The sequence below is a fragment of the Phasianus colchicus genome, chromosome 1, assembly GCF_987193195.1.
Source record: "Phasianus colchicus chromosome 1, bPhaCol1.hap1.1, whole genome shotgun sequence".
Lineage (NCBI taxonomy): Eukaryota > Metazoa > Chordata > Aves > Galliformes > Phasianidae > Phasianus > Phasianus colchicus.
The window spans coordinates 65412356-65425027 of NC_143436.1; the positions used below are offsets into that span (position 1 = coordinate 65412356).

At 36.8% G+C, this 12672-nt stretch overlaps 1 long non-coding RNA gene across 1 annotated transcript; it reads left to right on the forward strand.

Moving 5' to 3' along the window:
* Window positions 1-6545: 6545 nt before the first annotated feature.
* On the forward strand, window positions 6546-9571 carry LOC149919669 (uncharacterized). Its single transcript, XR_016463668.1, has 3 exons — window positions 6546-6644; window positions 8587-8705; window positions 9508-9571. It is a non-coding gene; the product is annotated as an uncharacterized LOC149919669 (long non-coding RNA).
* Window positions 9572-12672: the final 3101 nt, after the last annotated feature.

Consider the following 12672-nt stretch of genomic DNA (forward strand, 5'->3'; position numbering starts at 1 on the left):
CTCCCTGTGGAAAGTGAAGTTAGTTCTTTGAAATGAGCAGAAGGGCTGGTGGCTGATTGTGTAACTCATTAGAATCTGGAAAGAAAAGGAAGAGAATTGGGTCAATTACTGGCATTTTTAGCAGAGATGCTTAAGGGATTTTTGAGGCTGAATTCCTTTTTTTGGTGCTGCAGCTGGCTTGGCTTGGACTCAGTTGGAAAGTATATGGATGGATATAATATTAGGGTTTGTTTTGGGGAAAACAATTTTAAAAATAAATTAATGTATGATCTCAAGTTAAAATCATTACTCTGCAATAACATTCACATAGATGCTTGTCTTAGATTTTAGCTGGAGAATACGCGTCATTACAGCTGTCAATCATTACGATCTTTTCATTCTATTAATTTCTGGTGTTGCTCATTTTTTCTTTTTAAAAATTCTTTTAATTATTAGCATGAATTGAATTGATGAGCTAAAAGTCATGATACAACACATGGACTAAATTTTCAAGCTGCTCGGACATCCATTTAGGAGACACTTTGCAGCATGTGTGCATAACATACTGACACGGGCATTTTAGAATTTTAGGTAGATAAAGAGGTTGCTTCTAAGCCTAAAAATAGTTATTTAGGAGGTCTAAAACATGATAAATTGAAGCTCCTAATATTATCACAAATAACTAACTGACTGGAAAAAAGACTTGCTCTTAAATGCCAGCCTAAAATATTTTTTTTAGATAAGATTTTTATTCTTTTTTTGCAGTCAGAAATCACAGAATCACAGAATCACTAAGGTTGGAAAAGACCTATAAGATCATCCAGTCCAACCATGTTGAAATTGATCTCAACAAAGTTTCATGTTACTACCAAACAGTCTTTCAAAAAGGGTTTTAAAAGGTGTGTCAGAAATTGAAGTGAGGAAATCTAATTTTTCATGTCATTTCATATTTTTGACAGGAAAAATAAATACCTAAAGAACAAGAATAATAGACTCTACCTTCCCCTTCTTTAATAATTTCTGTTTCAAGCCCCATTTTTCTACTTTTCCTTGAAAAAAGACAAGTGAGTGGAAAGAAAAGTGGAAAATGTTCTAACACTGTGTGACAAATTGTAAATTTTACCTTTCTACAACATTTTCAGATGAAGTGCAATCTTATGGTTTTACTCTGAACTGCCATTTTAAGAGAGGTTGAAGTGTTTTGTTGTTGTTTTTGTTGCTGTTTTGTTTGTTTTTTAAACAAGAAGTATTAATCAAAATTGCTTTGTTTAATACAGTGTGTGAGAGTCAAGCATTTAATCCTGGCAATTTTTTGGTACTTCAAAAAACCTACTAAATGAGGTTCAGTTTATTTGTAAAATTTTGTTAACTGTATTGTATGCGTTGGTCCAGCTTGTATAGTGTTTTGCTGTGTGTTGTAGTATTTTACAAAGACTAATTTCTGTGTGGAATATGAAGCTGATTACTGAAAGTACTCCAAACATAGGACACTTGTTTATCTGGAAATTACCAGCTGTGTGATTACCTAGTATTTCCTGTGGTACCCACTTTATTTCTTTAGGGGTAGGTAGCATTTTTACTGGCTGTCATCTTTTGTGTTATATAGACAGTAAGTTTTGCAGGGGTTGATAGGCCTAATTTCATAAAGGTTTTGATTCTTCTTTGCCATAATTCATTTGTTCAAGTTTTCATAAGAGCAAGTTTAGCGCCAAAATGAATTTAATAGAAACAGATACAGATAGTTCTGACTGTGAGCACAAAGTGCTTTAAAAACTGAAATGGAATTTAGGTGTCCACAAACCTTTACAAAGTTTGGTCTACAGGGAGTGAAACTTAATACAAGTTCTATAACACCATTCTCTGTTTAAGCCTATAAAATGGCTCATGAGCGTTTTGAACCTTGATAAGTTGACCTGGTTATAATAGAAAGTGAGAGAGTGGAAACAGACAAAGTATAAGCACTCCTGATATGGCAGTATGAGAGGAGGTGAAATCTCTAACAATGTGAAAGGTGAGTCTTGATATGGAGCTACAGAATGTTGTAGGGATGCTATCATACATGCTGAGAATAGCAAGACCTGTCTTTAGGAGCCTAACATATTCCTGAATGTAACTCAGTAATTATTTTGTGTGTTACTATGCTGGTCAGATTCTTAAAAATGCATCTGATGTTGGATACTAAAAATAAGAACGGTCATGCTGCAATTAATTGTTAGTAGCTATTATCTGCATATATCATTTTTTATCTACTTATCTCAGACCACGAAGGCTATCAATTAATTGATTTATTTATGTATTTATTTATGAAGTAAACCAGTAGTAGATTTCTAATAAAATGAAGTAAATCAGTATTGATTTCTAATATTCCTGGTCCTAGAAGTTTGCTGTAGTTCTTAACTCACTCTGTCAGAACTGCTTCATTTCAGCTTTTTGCTCTACCTTCAAAACTTTCCTGCCTTCCTCACCATCCTGTGAGCAGCTTCTGTTTTTTTCACCCTGGTTTTCTCTGCTAATCTCTGAGATTAATCTGATTTCACCTTTAATGTATACAGACCTAAGTGGTAGAAATTCTGATGCCTACAGTCAAGCAAGCAATCTATATGGCTGAGTAAAACCTTGTACAGATGCAAGGACTTTATTGACTGATTTCTGAGAGGATAAAATCAGATAAGAATAGGAGATTGAGTGAGGTGAACTAACTGTGAAGTTAGACATCTAACTCATAGAATTCACCACTATTGATTCCAGCTGGTTAGCATTTAAAATGACAAAGGGAATGATTATCTCTGGAGTGTGAAGTGCCAGAACTAAAGCATGTAAATGGAACACAGTAAAAAATCTTGCTGTTACTTCTACTTTTCCTGTTACGTTGATATAATATGTTTTTGCCAAAGTTTTCTTTTTTTATAATGAAGATAGGGTAGAGTTCTATGGTCTTCTACACCATAAAACCCAGTGGTTTATTTCAGTGCTGCTTTTTAGACCATTAAATACAATTCCACTCAATAAGGATTTTTTCCAGCTGTTCAGTCATATGATTGCTTAGGCTATGCAGCCCAGTATGAGCCTCTCCAAGTGTTCAGGAGTATACTTGGCAGATCAATACAACTAATCTTTTAATTTATACCATTTGGCATCCCCAAATCGGTCCTTCAGTAAAGACTTTTCATATGACTCTGAAATGAACTCCTCTGTAGCCGTACAACATATTCAGAGATTTGTTTTCATCATTTTATCTGTTGCTCCAGGTGACTCATTATAGCCTTGAGAATAAACTACTGTTCAAATTTGCTTTTTATATATTGCACAAGCCCTTCCCATTAGAGTTATTGGTGTGTTTAGGAGCCAGACCTGAAATAGGAACTCCATATCAGAATATTTTGGTTTGAAACAGGTGCTGTTTGGTTGGATGTACTGGCAGCTCCAGCTCAGAGCACACATCCTTCCACACTGCTGGTTTATGTGTATAATAAGGAAACATTGTCAGTTTTGCTGACAATTGCTATCATAGTTTTTTCATTAATACTCTTTTGCCTTGCAACACCTCTTCTTTCGGTGAATTTTGTATTTTTGAAAGCTAATATATAAGTGGTGTACAATCTTCCAGATATTTCCAAACTATCCTGCCAATGTTTCTCAAAACTCTTTTTGCAACATTTTCTTATTTAATGGTTTGTTTATAGGAAAGAAGTTCAACAGCAAAACTTATTCAGATCTGGATATTCTCAGCTGAGACTCTTGCCCAGGCTAAAACAAGCTCTAACAGAAATAGTTGTGGACATCATCTCCAATGTTAAGATGAATTCTGAGAGAGTGATCTGTCTTTATATAACCATTGAATCTACCTACAAGCATCATTAAATCTTGATCACTAATCACAGTGTCTAACGATTTAGAAAAATCTCAGTTTTGTACTGTGGAGTGACAAACAGTTTAGGAAACCATCAAATCTCACAAGGTTTTCTAACACAATTTATTGATCCAACCTCAGAGGAATGTTGGCCAGAAAACAACAGCCAATTTGTCTTAGGAAGAAAGAAAAATTACCAGGATTAAGAGAACACATAAATGGTGAGAAATCCTATAGTTTTGCAATAAAGTATTTGATGCCAAGTATTTATTTAGAGTTTTCTTTAAAATTTCAGAGCAAATATCAAATTACTCCTCAGATCCATATTGGAAATATTTTGTTCCTGGCATATGTTCATGGACCAGTACAGGTTTAAAAGCCATGATAATGAGTGAAAGAGCATTTGTGATGAGAACCTCGTCTTTTCCCTTGCTTCTACTAGTGTTCAGGACATCTAAACTGTTACTTAAAACAGGCAATAATTAATAATCTGTTAATGTTTGATATTTTAAATCTCATTAATCTGAATTAGTATATTTTCTTTAAGCTTGTTTTGTTCCAAAGCATGTCGCAGTCAATGGGGTAAAATCACTCCATGCAGACTTTATGTACAGTATTTATACTCATGGATTATAGGAAACTTATTTTAACAGCCTTTACTATTATCAAGATGTTGGTATCTTACCGCAATTAAAAAGAGAAAAGTTGATTGTAGCTTTATTTTATTTGGTATCAGACCTTAAAGGAGGAACTATTAAACTTCTGAAAGACATCCTGGAGAAACATTATTGCTGAAATTTGGCTATTTTGCACAGAGAGATTATGATTTGTTGGAACTAATTTGAAGTAAAATTCTGCCTGCATGAATTTCTCCATTTCACATTCAGAAATGGAGAATACCCTTGTTATCTTGGATCCCGTGTTGTGGTAACAGTTGTTAAAGGTAACTTTTGAGTAACAACTGTTGTATGTCTGATTTTATGATGTTCATGTTCTCATAGCTGGCAAGAAAACTTACTAGACTAGACTTATGCAGCTAGAAAATTAATTCCAGCTCTATCTGAGATTCCCATTGAGTGATTCAAGTCATATATTCATTAAATGTCCTTCACTTACATTGTAAATAGAATTATAGGGATAGACTGGAATCGTCACTGAAAGGAACTAGAGGGAGTATTTGTGGGAAGGAAAGTTTAAGCTCATAATAATGACTATTTGCTCTGGAAGGCTGATTCAATTCTGTTCATCTGAGAAAAAAAAAAAGGAACATGTGACTTGTATATTTGTGCAATGAAGCTGGTTTAGAAAAAACAAATGCTGCAACATGCAACAAATTTAGAACAGAAATTTTGTACTGAAAATATCTTTCTTGTTTTTGCATGTGATTTGCTGCTTTTGTTTTGTTTGCATTAAAGCAAGGTATCTTATGAAAAGGCTGTATCTGAAATCAGTGGTAGTTGTTCAGAATCCATTTCTTCCTGAAGTTACTTATATCCCGTAGCCACTCCATTTTATCCTTATAGATTGCCTTTCCAGGAGACTAGTATCAGGATATCTAAATCTGTGTGCAGATGTACTGTTATAATTATTTAGCAGCTCATAATTTATTTCATAATTGATAGCAGCAAATATGTGCTATATCCACATTGCTTTTAAATACCTTCAGGGATGGGGACTCTACCACTTTCTTGAGCAGTCCATTCCAAAACTTGACCACTCCTTCCATGAAGAAATTCTTTCTAAAGTCCAATCTAAGCTTCCTGTGCCTCAACTTACAACAACTCATTTGTGTCCTATCACTTATTGCCTAAGAGAAGAGATGGACAATCTCCTCACTGCAACCTCTTGCCAAATAGTTGAAGATAGTGATGAGTTGCAACAGCGAAGCCACCAATTACAATGAGATATTTCTGTACAGGGTGATGTAACAAAATGCTAATGAAGATGCTTGCCAGAAGCCCCCAACTTGTAATTTTGTACATTTTTCAAATGTGCTTGCTTCTGCTGAAGTCTCAATATCCTTCCCCTATGGTCTGCTTTCAAAATTTAAAGAAACTTAACTGATACCTAAGCTTCATGTCTGGCTTGCAAAAATACACAGCTCTTAAAAATGTGTTGTAAATTCAATCGCTGCTTGCAAGACTCTGTTGTAGCCCGTAATACTTCCTGTGGTGTCCATGCAGGGATTGGATTTTATTTTCCAGATGTAAATGCAAATTAATTTGAATTACCTGTGGGAAATTAGAATAACATTTTTGCAAAATACGTATTTTCCAAGTTATTGAATGCTTGGAACTACTGGTCTATTGAGAAATCTTTAGACCAACTGTTTAATTATGAAACAGTGGCATTTGTTCTGTCTGGGAGTACCTCGGGGATGCTATGCTTAAGCTGTTTACAGAAAATCATTGCTCCAAAGGTGGTACAAGCATAATAAAGGTTTTCTATGGTCCTATGCTTACAAGAGCATAACCTATGCTGTGAAAAAATCAGACATTTTCCTAGGACTATAACCCTGTACTGTAACTGGCAAATATCCTGGAATCGTTAAGCTCTATGTGAGTGGAGATAAAAAGTATGTGTGTAATCAAATTCTGGAAATCATATAAACAGCACTTTACTGTACCTACTTACAGCATCTGATGATAACCTTTCATTGTGATTACAGTTAGGCTGATATGTGTTTTTGTTTCCTCTTTAGATCAAGAACGTTGTAGAAAATGGCAATTACTATAGAAGTGTTTGCTTGCCATCAGACTAATGCTTATGAGGAATCCTTTAAAAGAAATACTTCTTCTGCTGTATCTGAATGCAGGTATGGATGTTTTTGCTTTTGTTAAAAGTTTGAATAGAGTAGAGATACAGAGCACTACCACATGCTAGATTGTAAATACCCCAGTGGTATGACTCACCATGATAAATGTATCCATCTGTGTGTCCACACACTATATACATACTTTATAAACATGCCTACAGCTATGTACTTATGACTTAAAAACAAAGCAGATTTTTCCCTTGTGTATTTCTCCTGGCCATAAATGCTCAGACAAAGCTATTCCTTTCAAATCAGGACAGTGCTGCTTGAGGCAGGCGGAAACAGTTTTCCTGTAGTGAAAGTTGATGTTTTGCCTAAAGGTTCAGTGTAATCCTCTTTATGTATGCTGGCTACCATGACAGTTTTAGAGTCCAGGAGACAGTGTCAGACAAGACACTCCTCCCCATGTTTCCCCTGCAACAAATTGAGAAAGTATTTAGCTTGCTTTGCCATGTTGAAGTTAAATAGAAATACTACTTCACTCCCTTGTACTATGGGCACATACCTCCAGCAAAGAACAGGTAAGAGTTTACTACTAAAATCTATATATTTAGAGAGATTCACACCACTCTGGTGGTAGGAATATAGTGCTTTCCTTGATTCACTCATCTGTTTTCCTGCTAAACTTGCATTCATTCAGCAGACTTTTTTCATTAGTTTTGGCAAACATGCTGCTGGTAACATATCTGACACTTCCAATCCCATCATAAGAGACTATTCAAACTGATCAGAAGAATTGCATTCAGCTGAAGGTAAATTCTCTTTCATTGCCTTGTACCTTTCAGTTATAGCCTTCTAGAGAGATTGGGCATCAGTGGACAGGATGAGATGGAGATGAAAAAGGACTGAATGCTAATCTCTTTGTGGTAGAATGGAAGAATCCTATGCAGCCCCCTTTCTCAGACTCACTAAATGGCTGAAGCTGGAAGGGTTCTCTTGGTCAATCTGACACCCAGAGCAGGTTGCCCCAGCTCATGCCCAGGTGTCTTTTGAAGATCTCCAAGGAGGAGACTTCACAGAATCTCTGGACAACCTGTGCCAGTGCTCCATCACCCACACAGCACAAAAGTGCTTCTTGATGTTTAGAGGAAACCTCCAGTTTTGTCCTGCTACTGGGAACAACTGAAAAGAGCCTATCTTCTTTGCACCCTCTGCCAGTCTTTGTTGAAATAAGTAGACAAACTCTATAAAGGAAAGTTTGTTCCTACGTAATACTCTACAAGTCTAATGAGATATGTTGCCCACATACTGTTTCTCATCCAGAGGAGTCAGATTTCTCTTCTGCAGAAGCTGCCAGTTTTATCCTGAATTTGTATGATAATTGAATGAAAAACAGCTTTTAATAGGTACTTTGATACTTAAAATATTGATGAATATGAAAGGTATTTATAGAGTTGGCATCACTGAAGTAAAAAATTGGTGACAGAAGAAAAAATTTTGCTCTGAGCATTCTTGAAACAATTGGCAAGTAGTGAACAATAGTGGAAACTTAAAACAGCTCTGATTGTCAAAAATGGAAATTGAGATGTTTTACAATGCATCAGTAATGAAGAGCTGGTTTATAGACTACAACATTTAAGACAAAAGCTGTGATTTCTGGCACAATACATCAGTAAGAAGCATGATACTCCTTTCATTCTGCTCCCAAAGGGCCTCATTCTGCAGCAAAATCAGTGGCACAGATATATTTGTAACTCCACAGAATGTCTCTTGAAGTCAAATGTACTCCATGAAGACCCAGAACTAATGGATTTAGTTGCGAGGCTGAGACCCATGCTTATAAAACTGAGCTCTTATCAGATGAAGCCAGTGTCAGTATGATACCCCTGACACAGAGCATGCCATGCAATAATTTGGAGCAGGTAGTTATTTTTAAGACTGTTTATTAACAGATGGAAAGATTAGTAGTACCAATTATATTTAATTATTCCCTTCTCTTTAGAAGTCTTATAACTGGATGTAAGATGTGGAGCAGCTGAAGTCCCTTGATTTGTTCTGCCTAGGAAAGAGGAGACTCTCTCAATAAGGGAACAGCATGAAGTTGTGATACGGAAGGTTCAGGTTGGATATTAGGGAAAAATTCTTTACTGAGAGGGTGGTTGGGCACTGAAACAGGCCTCTCTGGGAAGTCACCACATTTTTCAGTCATGGCACCGTGCTTGCCAGAGTCCAAGATGTGTCTGTACAATGCTTTCAGACATGTGGTCTGATTTTTGGGTGGAGCCAGGAGTTGAACTCAATGATCCTTATGGGTTCTTTCCAACTTGGGGTATTCTATGAATCTCATATCATTTCTTATACAAAATCCATAGGATAATGTTATCAGAGATGTTTCTCATGTAGTCTTGATTATTGTATTCTATATATATTTATGTATAATTATTCTGTAACATATTATATGCTATTATTGGCGAAAACAGTATTTCTGGTATTTCCTCCAATTCATGTATGTTGCAACATCTCTAAAAACAATGATGGAGGTGATACTGAAAGACTATTTTAGACTATTTTTTAAGTCTTTTTGTTTCTTCAAGTACAAACATTATTTCTACAACTTGGTAGCAGGCAACATAGAATGGAGAACTATTATGGAGATATTCTGAAAAAATGTTGGTTGCAGTGCAGCCAGTAGAGCTTACATGTTATTACTGATACTACAGTAAAAGGACAGCAGTGATGCTTCATTATCATTAAAGGAGACCTGGGGTGGAAAATGAGTTTCATAACATTGTGCAGTTATTACTTCTATATACCTGATTTCAACACTTTTACATCTAATCTCAATAAACTTGAACTGAACCCCTACTGTCTTATTGATGCTTTATTGAAAATGTTTTCCAATCACTCTTTTTTCCATTTGCAGCGTAGTTGTTCTTGTCCTGCCAGATAAGGGCATATTGACTGATTATCTCATTACACTGTCATTAATACTGGTAAGTCAAAAGAAGTGTGAGATTGATAGAATTACATAGCTGTTAACTTGCTGAAATACTGTTTGTTTTACTTTGCTAGCCTGTTTGTTTGAACATTATAAAAGATTCAGCATGTGTGTGCAAATAATATTCTTATTTTAATCTATATTGCAAATAGCCATTGTTTAAAAATGTTTGCATTTGGGTTTGTTAACGTTGGAATCTATTTTAGCCCTCCAATTCACACCCTTCCCTTGCTCCTGGAGGCTAGCATTTACTGTAAGTAAAGCTAAGACTCTTGCATCAATTTCAGCAGCTGGAGCTTAGATATTTACCAAATCTTGTGGGGCTCCACAATAATGCATAGAAATGATGATCAACAGTTGTTTCTCTTTCCTTAGGACTGGTTGGACGGGGCCCTGGGCCACCTGTCTGAGTATCTGAGTAAGTGGTTGGCAACTCTGCCTGTGGCAGGGGGGTTGGAACTAGATGATGTTTGAGATCCCTTTCAGTCCAAACTATTCTGTGATACGATTCTATGACTGTTTCGTGGGGACTTTGAGCTCTGGAGTTGTGCAATCTTTGGAAGTGAATGTGGATTGTGAACAACATATTCCTGTTAAAAAGGACCAGGAAACTAACATGTTCCTTAAAGTGGCACCCATAGATCACCACATCTACAGTGCCAGAATGGAATAAGTGAAGTCACCTGAACCTCTCACTCTGAAGAAAGACCGGGAAATTGTGCACAAGGCCTCCATACTTTCCTGAAAGCAAAGAAGCTTGAGTGGCTGATTGCCAGGTGTACTGTGCCAAGAGTTACTGGGATCTCTGACACATTCCAGTGGGAGTATTAACAGGTTTGCATATTGCTGGGTAAAGTCTTCCAAACTTTCAAGAGTGCCATGAATCTCTACTATTTAATGTATGCACAGTTTGTGGTCCTTACTTATCCGGAAACTCTTGAAACTCTGCAAATACTGTATGAAACTCTCACACCCAAACAGCTCTCCCAACATTCCTTCTCCCCTCTTGGAGCATATGTGGTCTCTGTATCCTAAAAGCATCTGGAAGTATAAGCTATAGGCTTCCAATCATCACCTTGTAATAGGATTAGCACCCCATCAAGCCCACAGATGCTGGGCATCTGCTGAAATAGCTGTAATACTTTGGAATAGAAAGTAATATTATAGAGGTGTGTGGAACATAATCAAATGCTCACCAAAGTCGGTGAACTCTGCTACCCTGCATGCCTCAGTCAGTTTTGGGTGAACGTATGGTCAGTAATTGCTTTGGATTCTCTATGACTTTATCCCATCTGAACAGATGATGAAGCAGCTCATGAAGACCAACTGAAAAGTATTTTAGCAATTTACAATGAGTTAAAGGACTGAAATAATATGGTGTGGCTACTGGAATTCTACTCCTGGACACAGCAAGGAGTGACACTCTGCTTGAGAACTAGTAGAAAACAGTTTTTAGTTCTTGGTTTTAGGAGATAAGAGAATGTCAGATGTAGATCACACCATTTATTACTTCCATGACACAAAACAACATTAGGTCACAACAGTACTTATAGAAAAGTTGGGTAGCTTAGTTTTCAGATCATCTAAATCATTGCATACGGGACTCATGTGGCCTAGATACGTGAGTGTCCAAACTTTTGCCTTGCCTGGGCCATGTTGAGCGAAGACAAACTCTCTTGGGCTGCATAAACACACAGTGCTCCAAAAGAAATGCCTTCTATTTATTTCCATGAAAACTACAACAGATATGAAGAGCACAGTAACACCACTTGATAGAGCAAATTCTCAGCTACCAAAAAAAAAAAAAAAAAAAAAAGGAAAAAAGGGGAAAAAAAAAGAAAAAAAAAAGATTTAAACATAGTCACCATCATTAGCTACATATTTTGACTAGCAATGAACAAGAGACTGCATGCCACACTCTTAGAAATGTGCACCAGTGTAGGGAACTCACTGTCACAACTGTTGAGACACACCATCCACCACCTCACTGTGCTCACATCCACTGTTTAGTCTCCAGGAATGTTCAGCAAGCATCAATGAATATCAGTGTGTGCAGTTCTTTTCTGCATGGAGGAATTCAGTGACACACCTTTGCTTCATGCGCACTTCCACGTCAGATGCCATTTTGTCAGACTGCCCCTCTGCTGCCATCTGTAACATGGCAATAAAATGTAACAGGACATTGGTGGGAAGGTTTAACCTCTACTATACCTCTACTTGCTATACCACCAACATCTGCTTCTGATATTGTGGGCTAACATAATAAAATAGAAGGCATTAGTTTCAGAGCAGCCCTTGTAAAATATACAGTATAGTTAACATATATAAGTTATAAAGATTATTTTAATTTTTAGTCTGGTTGCAATTCTTAGTGAATTCTCAAGGTATTTGTCAGAGACTTTTGATGAAATTTTACTCTTTCATCCATGATTGTTAACATGCTTAATTGTTCACAAACGTACATACTGCCAAAAAGCGATGACATGAATAAGACATGATGGTGAAGCATGGGATATTTTTATCTCGTAAAGAGGCATGATCAGATTTTTGAGTTGAATATCTGATTGCGCCTCTATACATTCTATTTGAAAATTGGCAGGTGAAGTATTTATGTCAACTGAAAATGGAACTGAAAGTATACCAAAAAACTGATGTATTTTGACAATCTTGAAACCTGTTTTCAAATTCCTTTACCAAAGCAGAAAGCATGGCTGCATCTTTTTTACTCCTCATAGGTCTGTGTTTAGCCAGTGTGTGAAACTGCAAACAGTTATTGGCTATAACTTGAGTTAGCACTACACTGCACCTTCCCCATGTCCTGGTTTCAGCTCAGACAGTGCGGATTCGCGCACTGCTGTTTGATTGTAGCTGGGTTACAGCAGCACCTGGGGCCAGGTTGCTCTGCAGGGCAGAGGTGCAACCATGATGGTGTGGCAACAGAGGCTAGGCTGCATTACTAGTTGTTCTGGGCCACACACAGGCTGTGGGTTGGACATGCCTGGTCTAGAATAAAGATGTTTGAAAGCTTCCTTTGCTCAGCAAAGCAGGTGCTGTGCTCCAGCTCCCATAAGGGTAGTAAGAAAACTTGCC